At 39.0% G+C, this 15480-nt stretch overlaps 1 pseudogene; it reads right to left on the reverse strand.

The window, feature by feature from the left end:
• Positions 1 to 2295: 2295 nt before the first annotated feature.
• Positions 2296 to 3001, reverse strand: LOC131508551 (destrin-like; annotated as a pseudogene).
• Between the last annotated feature and the right edge of the window lie 12479 nt (positions 3002 to 15480).

The raw sequence follows: 15480 nt of genomic DNA on the forward strand, positions 1-15480 counted from the left end.
GAACTGTGAGATCATGACCTGAGCCGAAGTCGGACGCTTAACTGACTGAGCCACCCAGGCGCCCCACATTAATACATTATTATTAATCAATTTTCCTGTTGTTGAGTATTAGTTCATATTAACTAATAAAATAAATATTTGCTAAAAAAAAAGAGAAACTATGCTACCACTTGGTTTGTTTTTGTTGGTTTTGTTTTGATTTTCTGATTTAGGTCAATAAGCTTTTGTTTTCTAATCAGTATATTTGGAAAAAGGCAGGACTTGGTCTTTAGTAAACAGTGTTACCGGGACCTGGGTTGAGAGCACATTTATGATGCTGTTCTTTATGCTAGCATTTTAATGACCTCATTTCTACTTCCCTCTCCTTCATGGTTGGGAACATTCTGTCAAAGCCCATTCTCTTTCTCTCTGTCTCTCTCTTAATTGAAATATAATTCACATACCATAAAATTCACTCTTTAGAGCATAAAACTCAATGGTTTGTAGTGTGTTTACAAAGCTCTGCACTATTTAATTCCATAACATTTCATCACCCCAGAAGAAAACCCCATTCCCATTAGTAGTCACTCCCATTCTGCCCTACCCCCAGCCCTTGAACACTACTAATATACCTCTGTCCACAGATTGGCCTATTCTGGAAATTTCATACAAATGGAACAACATTTGGTCCTTTGTGAGTGCTTTCTTATATTTAGCTCCATTTTTCCTCCATGTTGTAGCATGTATCAGTACTTTCATTCCTTTTTATGCATGAATACTATTCCTTGGTACAGATACACCACGTTGTATTTAGTTATCTGTCAGTTGATGGACCTTGGATTGTTTTCACGTTTTGGTTATTGTAAATATTGTTGCTATGAACATTGGCGTGTAGGTTTTTGTGTGAATAAGTATTTTTAATTATCTTGGGTATATACCTAGGGATGCAATTGCTGGGTTCAACTTTTTGAGGAACTGCCAAGCTATTTTCCAACATGGCTGCATCATTTTACACTCCCATTAGCAACGTATGAGGGTTCTGCACATCTTTGCTAACACTTATTATTATCTTATTTTTAAGTTAATATTGCTTCCTTTATTACGTAAAGCCAATACTGCTACTTCTAAGTTCAACTGTGTGCATCTCTATATTGTTCAAAGTGCTATGCCTGTGATGTTAAAGACAATCACTTCCAAGTGTCATCAGGCAGTGGCTTCCTGTGGGTGTCATCCATTATACCTGCTCCCCATTTCACATGAAATCAACAAACTGCTCTAGGAAATTAGGAAGTTCTCCCAGGCCCCAGAGTAAACATAAACTCAATGCTCTTCCACACCTTATTGTACCTGAAGCAACAAAATTCTGAAGGAGACGCAAAGATGTCACAGTTGGCCCAACTTGTCAATACACCATTTTATGATTTTCACTAACAGAGTATATTACAATGGAACTCTAATTTGCATCATTGTTAGTTGTTACAAGGTATGGCACATTCTCCTGAGGACACATCATGATTGGATTTCCAAGATGCTAGGTCACTCTCAGAACAATCTCCCAGCTAGTGAGTGGAGAGCTCACTATAGGTGCAAGGAACTGCTTCCGGCGTTTCAACTGCGTGCTCAAAATAATGTTTTGCAAGATTAGCGCTGGTTAGAAGTGTGCACATTTCTTTCTTTTTTTTCATGTTTCAAGTGAATTCTAGTTCGTTGGCATGCAGTGTGATATTGGTTGCAGGAGTAGATTTAGTGATTCATCACTTACATACAACATTCAGTGCTCATCCCAACAAATGCCCTCCTTAGTGAGAAGTGTGAACAATTCTGAGGCAGTCTCCATTACACGCTTGCTAGAATTAAGTCTGCCTGACTTAATCTTACTGTAGCTAGTATATTAGAGCTGTTACATGTAGAGAGGAGATTTATTTTCCATTGTATGGTTTAGCTTAAGAGAGAATAAAGAATCTGGGGCCAAAATTATAACCAGATTGTGACCAATTCTCTAAGCAAAAGAAACAAAGTAACTGTTGAGGTAGCAAAGAGGCAATAATTCTCTTCATATGGCCTTGTACTGTTTTGTGAACTACATGATTAAAAATCATGGGTTTAACAAAAATCTTTACAAGCCAACTCATCAAAACAGACATTGGGCCAATAAGAATTTAATGTCACAATAATATGTCTTCAGATTTTAGATTTACTTAGGACCATTTTTGCATATTGATAGAATATTTAGTTTAACCGATGACAAGACAGCTCCCCCTCAATGGAACCCTGGCCTAAACATACTTGTTTTGCTTATATAGCAAGAGGATACCATTAAACATGGGAGCTTTTGATTTGTGGCACTGAATGATGGTCTACACAGCATTCTTCAAAAGCTACAGTTAAGGATCCTTCTAGCTTGTAAGCAGTACAAGCCTGACTGAGGTCTTCTGGCCCATTTGCTTGGTATTCATGTTTTATGCCTTGAAATTTCTTTATGATTGCATCCTTGGGGCTCACATTGATCACTTAACTTTCCAGAGGAGCTGGTTCTGATACCCTTGTCTACTCCTCCCACAGAGAATAGTTTCTGTCCTTGGGAACTAGGAACAGAGCAATCTCTAGGTCTCTCCGGTTCTTATGCCTTTCAACTTGAATGTCCAAGGATGGAGGCAGAGCCATAACTACCATCTCAGGTCTGGAAATTGCTTGAGAACAAAAACAAACAAACAAACAAAAACCCTCAAAAACATCAGCTGCTTTTTTCTGGATTCCTTAGTTTCAAAACTTGCATCATACAAAGTATAGCGACATCTTTTTCAGGAAGCATTTCTGCAAAATGTTTGAAAGGATCGGTTATGGTTTAACCCACATCTCTAACCAAGATTTCTTTCCCTTCTTCTACAATGATGCACTTTTTATCTGCACTGAGACAAAACATGGCAGACTTCTTTCTTTTCTTGATTTCTTCTGGTGTGGAGCACTTCTGAAATTTCATGTCATAAAAAATAAGATATACTTCATCGGCAACTTGCATTTCTGAGGACTGTCTCCTCCATTAGAATGTATACTTTATATGGACAGGGACTTTGTCTTGTATACTGTTGAATCTGCAAAGCCTACCATAGTACCTGGTTCCTTCCAGGACCTGGGGGACAGATCCACCCCCCTCACCAGCTTGGGCCTGTGGGGTGGGGCTTTCTTCATCTACTAGGGAGGAGAAGGCTGAGCTCAGGCTGGCACCTGGCCTCAAGGGGCAGGCAAAGAATCAAGCTGGATAGGGAACCGTATTTCCCCCACTCCCTGAGGGCTGGGGTCACGTGATACCCCACCTTTGCTATTGTCTTTAAACAAATTATTATTATAGCTATCCTAACAGGTCTGGAGCGTACCTTGTGGTTTTGATTTTCATTTCCCTAATGACTAATCATGCCGGGTATTTTTTCATGTGCTTATTGGTCATTTGTATCTGTGTTTTTTGGAGGACTCTCTGTCCAAAACCTTTGCCCATTCAAAAATCGGGTTATTTTTTTAGTTGTTGAGTTCTAAATCTGCCTTATATATTATGGGCATTAGATCCTTATTAGATATATCATTTATCAATATTTTCTCCCATTCTGTGGGTTGTCCTCTCACTTTCTTTTTTTTTAAAAAATTTTTTTGTGTTTATTCATTTTTGAAAGACAGAGAATGACAGAGCACAGGCAGGCGTAGGGCAAAGAGAGAGGGAGACACAGAATCTGAAGCAGGTTCCGGGCTCTGAGCTGTCAGCACAGAGCCAGATGCAGGGCCCAAACTCACGACCTGCGAGATCATGATCTGAGCCGAAGTGAGATGCTCAACCGACTGAGCCATCCAGATGCCTCTCACTTTCTTAACAGTGCCCTCTAGAGCACAGAATTTTAAAAATTTTGATGTCAATTTATGCATTTTTTTCCTAGTGTGGTTTGTGCTTTGATGTCAGATCTTAGAAACCATTGCCTAATTCAAGGTCACAAAAACTTATACCTATGTTTTCTTCTAACAGTTGTACAGTGCTACCTCTTACATTTACGTATTACATTTAAATACATTTTGAATTAATTTTTGTATATGATGTGATGTAGGGTACAAATTCATTCTTTTGAGTGTGTATAATAGTTGTCCAAGTGCCACTTGTTGAAAACATTCTTCTTCCCTCATTGAATTGTCTTGGGGCCCTTGTCCGAAATCAATTGATCATAAGCGTATGGGTTTATTTTGGGGTTCTGTTAATCTTTATGTCTATCCTTATGCCAATATCACACAATCTTGATTACTATAGCTTTGTAGTAAGTTTTAAAATCCAGAAGTGTGAGACCTTCATTTTTGTTCTTTTTCAAGGTTGGTTTAGCTATTCTGGATCCCTTGCATATCTATATGAATTTTAGGATTAGCTTGTCAATTTCTGCAAAAATGCCATCTAAGATTTTTATAGGAATTGTATTGAATGTGAAGATCAATTTCTTTTATCATCTTAACAAATTTGGAAGATATTAAAATATCTTCTGATCCATGAACCTCGGACATTTTTTAAAATATTTATTTATTTTTGAGAGAGAGAGACAGAGAGACAGAGAGACAGACAGAGAGACAGAGACAGAGAGAGAGAGAGAGAGAGAGAGAGAGAGAGAGAGAGAGCATGTGCAGGGGAGGGGCAGAGAGAGAGGGAAACAGAGGATCCAAAGTAGGCTCTGTGCTGATAGCAGAGAGCCCGATGTGGGGCTTGGACTCATGAACCATGAATTCATGACCTCAGCAAAAGCCAGCCCACTTAACTGAGTCACCCAGACATCCCTGGGATGTTTTTTATTCAGTAAGATCTTTATCAGTTTCCAGTGATATTTTGCAGCTTTTGGTGTACACACCTAGCAATTATTTTTTCTACAATTCTTTTGTTAAATTTACTCCTAAGTATTTTATTGTTTTTGATTCTGTTATAAATGGAAGTAATTTCTTAATTTAACTCTGGATTGTTAATTGCTAGTGAGCACATTCTATCTTGTCTAAGAATGAACTTTCAGTTTGATTGAAGTAGCTTTCAGGATTCCCTCTTAAATTTGGTTTAACAAAAAAGATGATTGCTATAACAGCAAGCATTTAGAGGAAACATTAAGGCCACATAGGTGATTTTTTGTAACTGCTCAAAATTTGAACTCATAGTTCTGAAATTGAGTTTAATCTCATTTACACACAGAGTGTACACACACACACACACACACACACACACACACACACACACCTTTTGTAGCAAGTTATCAGTGAGAAAGTCTTGACTAGTGCTTATTAAGAGTAGCACACAAAAGCATTCATTTGCAAAAGGAGCATTTTGAAGGGGCACCTGGGTGGCTCAGTCGATGGAGATGGAGAATCCACTCTTGATTTCAGCTTAGGTCATGACCCCAACTGATGGAGGGATGGAGCCCCATGTGTGGGGCTCTGTACTGAGCATGGAGCTTGCTTGAGATTCTTTTTCTCTCTCTTTCTCTCTCTCTGCCCCTCTCCCTGGCTTGTATGTGTACCCTGTCTAAAATAAAAATTAAAAAAAAAAAAAACTAATTAAAAACAAAACAAAAACCCAAAGGGAGCATTTTGGAAAATATCTTATTCTTCAGACTTCAGTCACTATAATTCCGAAGCTTGGTTAGTAACTTCTCTTTGTCCACATAGTCAGATTTATATGATTTACAAAATTTAAGTTCCATAAAATATGCTTCTGTTAAATATACTTGGCTATCCCCTGAGGGTAGGTTCATGTCTCAAGAATACTAAGTGTTATAAACACTTATATGTCTCTCATGAACTTTTACGGTCTCCAAAAGTGCCTGTAAAGTGCAGTAGATCCTCAGAAAGGATTTCACTAATCTAATTTATCCTATCACTAACCAACGGATACTCTTAATTCCCTTCATTTTCAGGGTTGAAGCAAGAGAATATGTGGCTATTTATTATTCCCTGATCACTCTGTCAATTTCTGAGAAGATAAAAGATAACTTTTGCTAAAAACTTTCCTTATAACGTGGCCATGGACAAAACAAAATTCTTCAGTTATACCCAAGTTGGGATAAACACTCGGGGCGTGTAGCCAGCCTGCCCCTGCCGCCCAGGCAAAGGCTCCAAGTGTGAAGCGGCACTGCCCTCTGGTGAGGAAACTGGAAAAATGACCAGTTTACCAAAGTCCCCCCTCGGTGCATCTGTGCCTATCCGTTTAACTGTAGCCTAATTGGAACCTAAACTTTATGGACCACCAATTTTTACCACATATTTCCATCACAGGCTCACAGGTGTTCAATTTTTATTTTTATCCTAAAATATATTCAATTTTTATCCTTAAAGAACACTTCCAGTGTTCTAATAATCATGATCCTCCTTGCCCCACCCCCTAAGTAATTTAATGTGTTTTAGATTACTAAAACCTCACCATGTTTCACCAAATAAATGTAGTTAAACAACATCAAGTATGGTGCTTCCTCAGTTACGAATGCTTCATGACAGCAGGATGTTGCCCATATGGCTGAAAGCAGGACAATCTACGGAGATAGTCTGTTTCTTCTAGATACACTGCCCCTCCTTTTTGTGGTGAGAAGCTGGAGGTCCAGAGAAACATAGGCATTATCAAAGGGTGTGATTTGTAGTCTTTGCCCCTTATGCATTTGTCCAGCTCTGTTATTGTTAAAGGATGTGACAGGATGTCACTCTGTAAAGGCAGCCGCTGCTTATGTAACAGTTCTGTCACCTTGGTAGATTGGCACTGTGATGAACCCTGAACATGGAGATTTTCTCACCCATCAAATATGACTCTCCTTTTTAATATTCCCTGAACCTTATCCTTCATGCCATTGAAAATGGTGATGTTTGGCAGAAAGAAGAGGTAGGGAGGTGGAGAGAGTTAAGCAAGGAACAAGCGAGACCTTCTGCAGTGGTTTGTACCTTCCTTAAAGCAGAGAAGGGGAGTTAAATCTTTGGAGCAGAGTGTGTCTCCCTCTTTTGCTTTCTCAGTTTTCCGCTCTCTTTCCTTGTCTCCTCCTATCCCTTCTATTTTTAAGTAGCTGGCTGAAATGTGTTTTAAAAATTACCAAATGACCCGATTACATCATCTTTCCCCTAAACTTACCGTATTTGTTTGCTTTACCCTGTTTTCCCATTTCTACCATTTTCTACCTCCCATTTCTCAGTCTGGTAAAACGGCAAACTTCATAAGCCCTGTTTGAAATGCATGTATGACTAGATCAGAAATCGGGGTTTGCTTTGATGCTCTATCATGTGGGGTTAAGGCTTTAATGCTAAGTCCTCTCCTAAGCTTCATTTTTCTTATATATTCACTCAATGGTGTATATTGAGAATCATTTCTAGGGCTGCTGCTCATGCCTATGTGAGTTGTATACTGTACAACCCTGCTTGGCAGCCCCAAAGAACACAATCCTTGTTCTCATAGAGCTCACAGTCTAGTAGTAGAAGATCACATCTGAGGGATATATGATGATCATATTATATTCTATTCGGATGTCTCAGATACCTTAAGTTCACGGTGTTTTAATCTAGACTCAGTAGCTTATACCCGGAATTCCAAGCAGGGACTCAGAAATTATCCTAGGCATCTTGATCTCCCCCCATCTTTCAGTGACTTGATCCCATTGATTGTGTTATTACTGTTGCTGTCCATACACCCAAGTGGTTTATGTGGTGTGCAAGATTGCCTGGGCAAGAGCGTCAGTGGGGCTGAAACCAGGGCTGAGCCCTGCACCTGACATGAGTCTGCCTCAGGTGAGTGGAAGGGCAATCTTTCCTGTTACAAAGGGGCTCTTTTTCAAGCTAGGTGTCTACAGGGGTGTGTTGTTCAGAGAAGTTCCTTTCTTTTAATTCCTCTGTTTACCAGTGGTGACTTGGTGATGTTTCCTAATTGGTACAAAGGTTTATTAAAGAATAGTGGCCAACTCTCCACTACATTAGTTCGATGACATCCTAACTGCTCTCCTTGCTTACTTCTCTCTTCCAGTCCACCCTCACAGGCAGCTGGTAAGGATGATTTTTATAAAACTGAAAAGTGACCATGTTGTGCCTTGCCTGAAATCCTTCTTTTGAAGCCTATTCCTCTCAGAAAAATTGCTTTGAAAGCCAGTCTCCAAAACTGTGAAAAATAATTTCTGTTGTTTAAGCGTCTAGTTAAGACTAGACTATAGTATTTTGTTATAGCAGCTTGAGCAGACTAATACAGTCCCTTCCAGGTACTTTTCTCTACATCTTGAATAGTCACTCAGCTCACTTCTCTTCTTTCATGTCCTTGTCCACATGTGACTTTGCTCCACACATCAATTATTCTTGTAATACAGTTGACTTCCTATGTCCTCCTCGGAACATCCTGGGTGTTCAAGAAATGTATATTAAATGAATACGTTGATTCTGTGTTTAAAATGTTAGAAAAATCTACTGCTTCTTCACAGTTCTTTCAAGAGAGAGGAGGTCATATCAAACCTAACTGTTCCAGTGGAAAAACTTGCAATACAAATAACCAAACCAATCAAGTGAAATATATTTGGTGGGGTTGCACCTGGGTGGACACAGGGATAAAATCCCCAGTAGACACACTGAGCATATGCTTAGATCACCAGGAGATAGAGACACAAGCAAATTGAAAAAATTTGGGGAAAAATGGTACTTCAGGAAATGCATTGCATTATTATCATGGTAAGAGTCTGAACTTTGCTGAAATTCTTTTTACCTCAAGGTTTACATCTTTAGAAAAAGTGATAATATGGTAGGTAGTGGTAGAGTGGGAAGCATTGTCTTTAATGCTCAGGACTTCTGAAGATCTTCATCAAGCCCTGGGAAGGTGTTGTACCAAATATTGGTCAAAGTTTAATTTCCTGGCTTTATCAGATTTCCTGATAATCTGTCAGTTTATCAGCTCATATGGCAGGGCAAAATTTCATTATTCTGGAACGAAACTTGAAGGAGTTTGAGCTTGAGAGGACAGGCAGTATGTACCCTTACATTAAAGCAGAACATTTGCTTCAAGCACTAGGTTTTGCTGGTGACTGGTGAGCACTCAAGGGCAAAGTCTCAGTGGAGAGGAGGAGAAAGACCTCCCTAGTTGGTCTGCTCCATTCAGTTCCTTTTGCCATGTTGGAAGCCGATATGATTGACTTTCCTCTTCCCACACACCACTCGGGCAGGTTGCCCTTCCTGACTTACTATCTTCATTCAAGACTGCTCTGGAGGTATAGTCTCACCTGATTTTATCTTTGTAAGGAATTTAAAAAAATGTTTATTTATTTATTTTGATAGTGAGAGGGTATGCACATGAGTGGGGGAGAGGCAGAAAGATAGGAAGAGAGAGAATCCCAAGCAGACTCTGTGCTGTCAGCCCAGAGTCCCAAGTGGGCCTTGATCTCATAAACCGTGAGATCATGACCTGAACTGAAATCAAGAGTTGATTGCTTAACTGAGCCACCCAGGTGCCCCTCTTTGTAAGGAATTTAATGGGTGATCCTACAGTCAGATTTATTAAGACCCAGAAATCTATAAAGATGTCTTTCATGAAAAGGATTTCTGTTCCTTGTGGGGAGAAGAAAAAGGACCAAATTAAGACAAGTAGTGAGATGGGAGATCAGACAAAAATAACAAGGAGAGTTAACAGACTCCTTAACATGACATATATCAAAATTGGAGATGTTTAACTTACATAACAGAGGGAGAATTCAGCCACATGGACAGAAAGAAAACATGTAAAGACAACTTGTTGAATTAAATTTTGTGCTGTTTATCAACTTGAATATCTTCATCCTCCCTTTTATTGACACAGATTTCTCTCTGGTGAAATCATTTCAGTGACTAAGAAAGGCTTCATCCACTGGCCTTGTCTGCGATGAGGGCTCTCTGGGACACCCATCATTGTTTGCACTGCTTGGTTTGAGTGATGCAAGACCCAAGCAGCAACCTGCAATGGCTTTGGCCTCTCTCAGTGCCTCGGGCCTTGTTCTAGACAATATTTCTTTTTAGGCTAAGGGGTGGCAGGCTGCCCACACTGCTTTATTCCAGCACCAAATGAAACCTCCCTTAAGTGTTACTACATGTTAATAAACATAGTCAGTGAAACCCACTTAAAAAGAATGACCTGTTTATGAAAGAAACCTTTTGAAAGACAGAATATTTTCCCCTGTGGGCCAAAGCTTAGGCAGAAAAACAAAGAGCTCTTTCAAAGGCTTTAAACATGATGGAGGATAGATTCTGACTTTCTAACTACAAAAATAATGATACTTTTAGCTCCAACCTGCCTTGCTCTGGGGAGCTGTAAATACACTTTATAGGCACAGGTTGAGCCTTTCCAACTTTCTACCTCCAATGCCATTTGAACTTGTTAAGGGTGAGTGATGTTAGCTCAAATTTATATAGAGAAACTGAGGCAATAGAAATCGAAGTGATTTGTACAATGCCACCAAATAATTTACAGCTGAAGTCAAAAATAGAACAAGTTGAGACTGAATGCTTCCGTTACATTTAAACATCTCCTGATATCAGGACTAGCTGCCTTCTTTTTTTCTCATTATCTTTTTCCTTTCTCTTTGTCTTCCATGTTTTGTTTCATTACTCCTGAATCAGGCCCAGCATGAGTGCAGGCACTTCCATCAGAAAGCACGAGGCGGTTCAGGAGGCAAAGGACCTACAGTTTGTATTACCAGCTTGCTGTTAATCCTGTGAACAATAAAATACTATTAGCAAAACTGATCTTGGAAACAACAAAATTCTTTCATCCTAAATACTTTGTATTCCAAGAAATCCTACCTTAGAGTATAAAATTTTGCAATTTTTAAATTTCCAGTGTTTGGCATTTTTCTAAAGAAATATTGCTTAAATAGGTTTTAATTTTCCCCCATGATTTGTGTCCTAGCTATCAGATGTACATGTATTCACTTATTCAGTAACATTTTTATTTTACAATTATTTATTTTGAAGTTACTTTTGGCTCAGTACTGGGCTATGTAATATGACTTTGTAGAGCAGATCAAAAATACTTTTTTTTTTTTTTTAGACTTTTCTTAGGAAGTGGATGTAAAGCTTAGGAGTTGGTGTCTGGTTAATAGAGAATTAAGTTAGCTTAATGGAAATAAGTGTCACTTTGAGTGACCATTACTGAGTCTGGTCTAACACTCTTTTGAAATATATTAATATGCTTCTCTTGTGCATGCCTCCAGTACCAAGGATCCCTTTGTCTTGGTTAGGTTTCTAGAGATGCTTAAGAAGAAATCAGTGCTCAGCCTTGACACACAACAGGACCAAAATAATCCCAGAGACAATATAATATAAGAGCTAAAGTCCTCTCTCTTTAATTTTTTTTAATGTTTATTTATTCTTGAGACAGAGACAGAGCATGAATAGGGGAGGGGCAGAGAGAGAGGGAGACACAGAATCCGAAACAGGCTCCAGGCTCTGAGCTGTCAGCACAGAGCCTGATGTGGGGCTCAAACACATGAACTGTGAGATCATGACCTGAGCTGAAGTCGGACGCCCAACCGACTGAGCCACCCAGGCGCCCCAAGTCCTCTCTCTTTAAAAGAACTTACTGAGGGTAGTTAAAAAAAGATTTTGTAAACAAAATAAAAGCCAAATCAGAGAATATTTCTTTACCTAAAAACCTGTTACATGAGTATTCATAGCAACATTATTTATCTTAGCCAAAATGTGGAACCAACGTGAATGTCCACTAATGGATAAATGGATAAACAAAATGTGGTATATCCATACAGTGGAATGTTACTTAGACATAGAAGGGAATAAAGCACTGATACTGGTATTACAATATGGGTGAAACTTGGAAACATTATGCTCATAAATGAAAAAAGCCAGACATAAAGGGGCCACATATTGCATGATTCTATTTATATGAAATGTCCATAAGAGGTAAATCCATAAAGACAGAAAGTGAATTTTTTCCCCTAGAATATGGGGGAAGTGACTGCTAATGGATAAGGACTTTATTTCAGGGTGATAAAAAATTCTAGAACTAGACGGTGGAGATGGTTGCAAAACCTTGTGAATATATAAAAAAAAATCACTAAATTGTACCCTTTAAAATGGTGAACTTTAATGGCATATGAATTATGTTTGAATAATAACAATAATAACAAAAACAAACAGCACAAACCACCACAAAAAACTTGAAAATAGAATAGATGAGGAGTTAGGTGAGGGGCCTTGATGGCCTCCTGGACCTGGAAGGATCTTCACACCCCACTCTTGGAGAAAGGGACCAGCTTTGAGAGATTGCTCAGCTCTGCACAAGGGAGCATGGTGGAATCCAAGCAGACTGCAGGGGAGGGTTTGTCCTTGTGAGGGAGCATGTGAAACCACTCATTGTCATCTGCCTGAAAATCTCCCTTGTATCTCCTAACAGGAAGGATTCCTGTTTATTCTTCAAGGGTTTTGCTTAGTCTATCCAACAACCCTTCACCACCTTTCAAAATGTTGGGCTGTAGACACCCAGAGAAGATTGAAGTGGTGTAGAAAGGGAAGTCCTAGCTGTCAGACAACCTATTATAATCTACTTGATGTCCTCTCTCTACCCTAAGGCCTGGGAGTGATGAAACCTACCCCAGGTTTTGACCATCTGATTGACATCTACTGGATGACCACAACTCTAGATGCAGTGTTACTTCTGAAGTCAGTGTGATGGATGCTATGAGCCACACTGTTTGCTAAGAAGGGTCAGATTTTCTTCTTTCTTGCCAATTCTTCTGTTACTGGTTCTTCTAAGACTGTCACTCTTTTGATCTTAACCTTTACCCTCAGTAGCTTTGTGGCATGTTGTTGCAGTGAAAAGAGATGAGATTAGAAATCAGAATCACTGACTGTAAAATGACCTGTTAGAATTTGAAACACCTAGAATGGAGACTCCCAACCACAGTGTTGGATGAGTTGCAAGAGGTGCTTCAAATTACTGAGCTCTCCTACTCTTGGGATCACTCAGGGCCTAACTAGCTGTTAGCAGGCTAGTTCAGGCCACCTCAGAGAGAAACCTGGCAGAGTCTACAGTATGCCGGGAGGTGAGCACAGGCAGCTGCATCAGCATTTGTCGATCCCTGACAAAAAATTCTGTATAATGCCAATAGGGGCTCTGCCTCCAGTATTTTGGTAGCAGCCAGGATTGTACCCATCATGGACAAGCGTCCCATGGCCTGTGGGAGGGGGTAGTTTATGTTCCAAATAGCTAAACATATACAGAGCTCAGTCCAATGTGTAGATGGTCAGGAGTGAGCGGTATGGGACTAGAGTGGGCATTCTGAGTAGGATTCCTGAGGGCACTGGTCCATACCACAGACTCTAATTTACTCTTTTCATATTTACGATACTTCTGTCCCATTTTGGCTGATGGGCCATTTTAGTAGGATTCAAGCCCACTGATTCTTCTAACAACGCACACACCTTTGGCAAATTAGAGATTTACCTGGAAATACTTGATGTAAAAATATTCTATTGGATCCAGTCAATTTGCATTATCATGAAGAAATTTAATATACTTTGTCAATGACAAAAGAAAGAACCATACCAAAATGATCAATTTCTATGTGTGCCCTGATGTAGAGAGGGATGTAAAGAAAGAAAAAGTTCTAGAGTTTCTGAGCCTCATTTTTCTCATCTGCCAAATAATGTAACTAATTAAGGCTAAGCTCAAATGTGACTTTCTTCTTGCCAGGCCCTAAATTAATTAATAGGTTCTTTTTATAAGAAATGAATAAAGGGTTTGGAATTCCAAAAGACAGATATCAGGTAGAAGGTTGTTTTTTGTTTTTTAAACAAAGTCCCTTTTATACTCAAAAACATTAATTAATTATCAGTCATTGCCCTTACCGTTTTCTTAGCTTTCTGTTTTAAGTATTCTCTTCCTTGTTTCACAAATGGAATAGCAAAAATCTTCCCTTCACCCACTAATCTTGGGAGGCATAAATGGAGAAAGTCATCCATAGTCCAGTTCCAGGTATACAGTCTACTTACTGCTTCTTCCCATGGAAAAGGGATTGCCTCCTTCCTTTGTACTCAAGTACATCTACAATGATGGTATTCTGTTATAAATGCTTTCCTTTTTCATTTGGGCCTCTGAGACATGGGTTTGGAAACACTTTCATGACACATGGCAAAACAAAGACTTTCAAACCCTCCCTTCTTTTCTTTTATATAAATTACTGCTTGTTAATGGAATGGCCCAAGCCTTGGGGTATTATACACTCTGGTGATCTCAAGTACATCCTGTTCACTAACAAAGTGGAACTTGTCACATGCCAAATAGCAAGGGAGACTTGGCTCACAAGAACATAGACATACAAGAATTTTGTGATAGACACTGTTACTGAGAACAGTATTATAGGGTTATTGTGAGGATCAATGTGGTTATATGTGTGGGAGCAGTTTGTACAATCAAGTCCTTTGTGTGTATGCTTTATTGTTGTTTTGGATAGAAGATGACTGCCAAATTTTCTCCTGATCTTAAGATACAGGATTGGTCTGGAATGAGAATATTTGGAGGTGTGATTAAAGGGCAGGTAATGAAGGGTAGTAGCTAGAATTTGTGGAGGGAGTGGGAGAGATCTGCCCTTCCTTTGTTCATTGTAACTTCTTCCATCAACCCAGAGGAGAGAAGTGCTTTTAGATTACAAGAAGGATATTGTTCCCCTTCTACCTAAAAATACTTGCCTTTTTTTTGAGGACTGCTTAGGAAGGATAGCTTCTTTAATGAGAAGTAATGTCATTACAATACAGTGTCTGACATGCTGGATACCCATTCTAGACTCAGTGTCTGAGTGCACAGCATGAGAAAAACCAGATAGATTCTACTGTGAACAACCACCATGCCAGTAGTTTTTAGTGTCAAGAATAATTCTAGAAATGACTTTCTAAACCACATTCCCTATGCTATTTTCTTACCCTCCAAATGCTTTCATCAACTCTAAAAACTTACAGTAGTCTCAGGGGTGATAGGGACGGGAGCTGTGGGAAATGTCTTTCAATGGAGATAGTTTTCCAAAATGTAAGTATTACAGGTTAAGGTCTTGGAATTACATACCAACAGATATCACCTTAAAACATTCCTAAACCTCTTAATGCAAAAAGGATTTATTCTGGCATACATATTTCTTCAAAGGAGGGAAGGCTTTTTATGTGTAGCCATTGTTCCAAATTTTCAGGATCTGAATCTGTAATCATCATTTCACTAAGAAAAAACAGACAATGATAGTCCTAGCAAGTGAATCAAGACTTATCTTCTTGAAGATTGAAATCACATCAAGTGCCTTTTCTAACCACAATGGTATGAAACTAGAAATCAGTTAAAAGAATAAAACTGGAAAATTCACAAATGTCAGGATTTAAATAATATGTTACTGAACACCTGAACGGTCAATGAAGAAATCAAAAAAGAAATTAAAAAAATGCCTTGAAACAAATAATGAAAATACAACATACCAAAACTTATGAGATACAGCAAAAGCTGTTCTAAGAGGGAAATTCATA

Source organism: Neofelis nebulosa, chromosome 4, assembly GCF_028018385.1.
Source record: "Neofelis nebulosa isolate mNeoNeb1 chromosome 4, mNeoNeb1.pri, whole genome shotgun sequence".
Taxonomy (NCBI): Eukaryota; Metazoa; Chordata; class Mammalia; order Carnivora; family Felidae; genus Neofelis; species Neofelis nebulosa.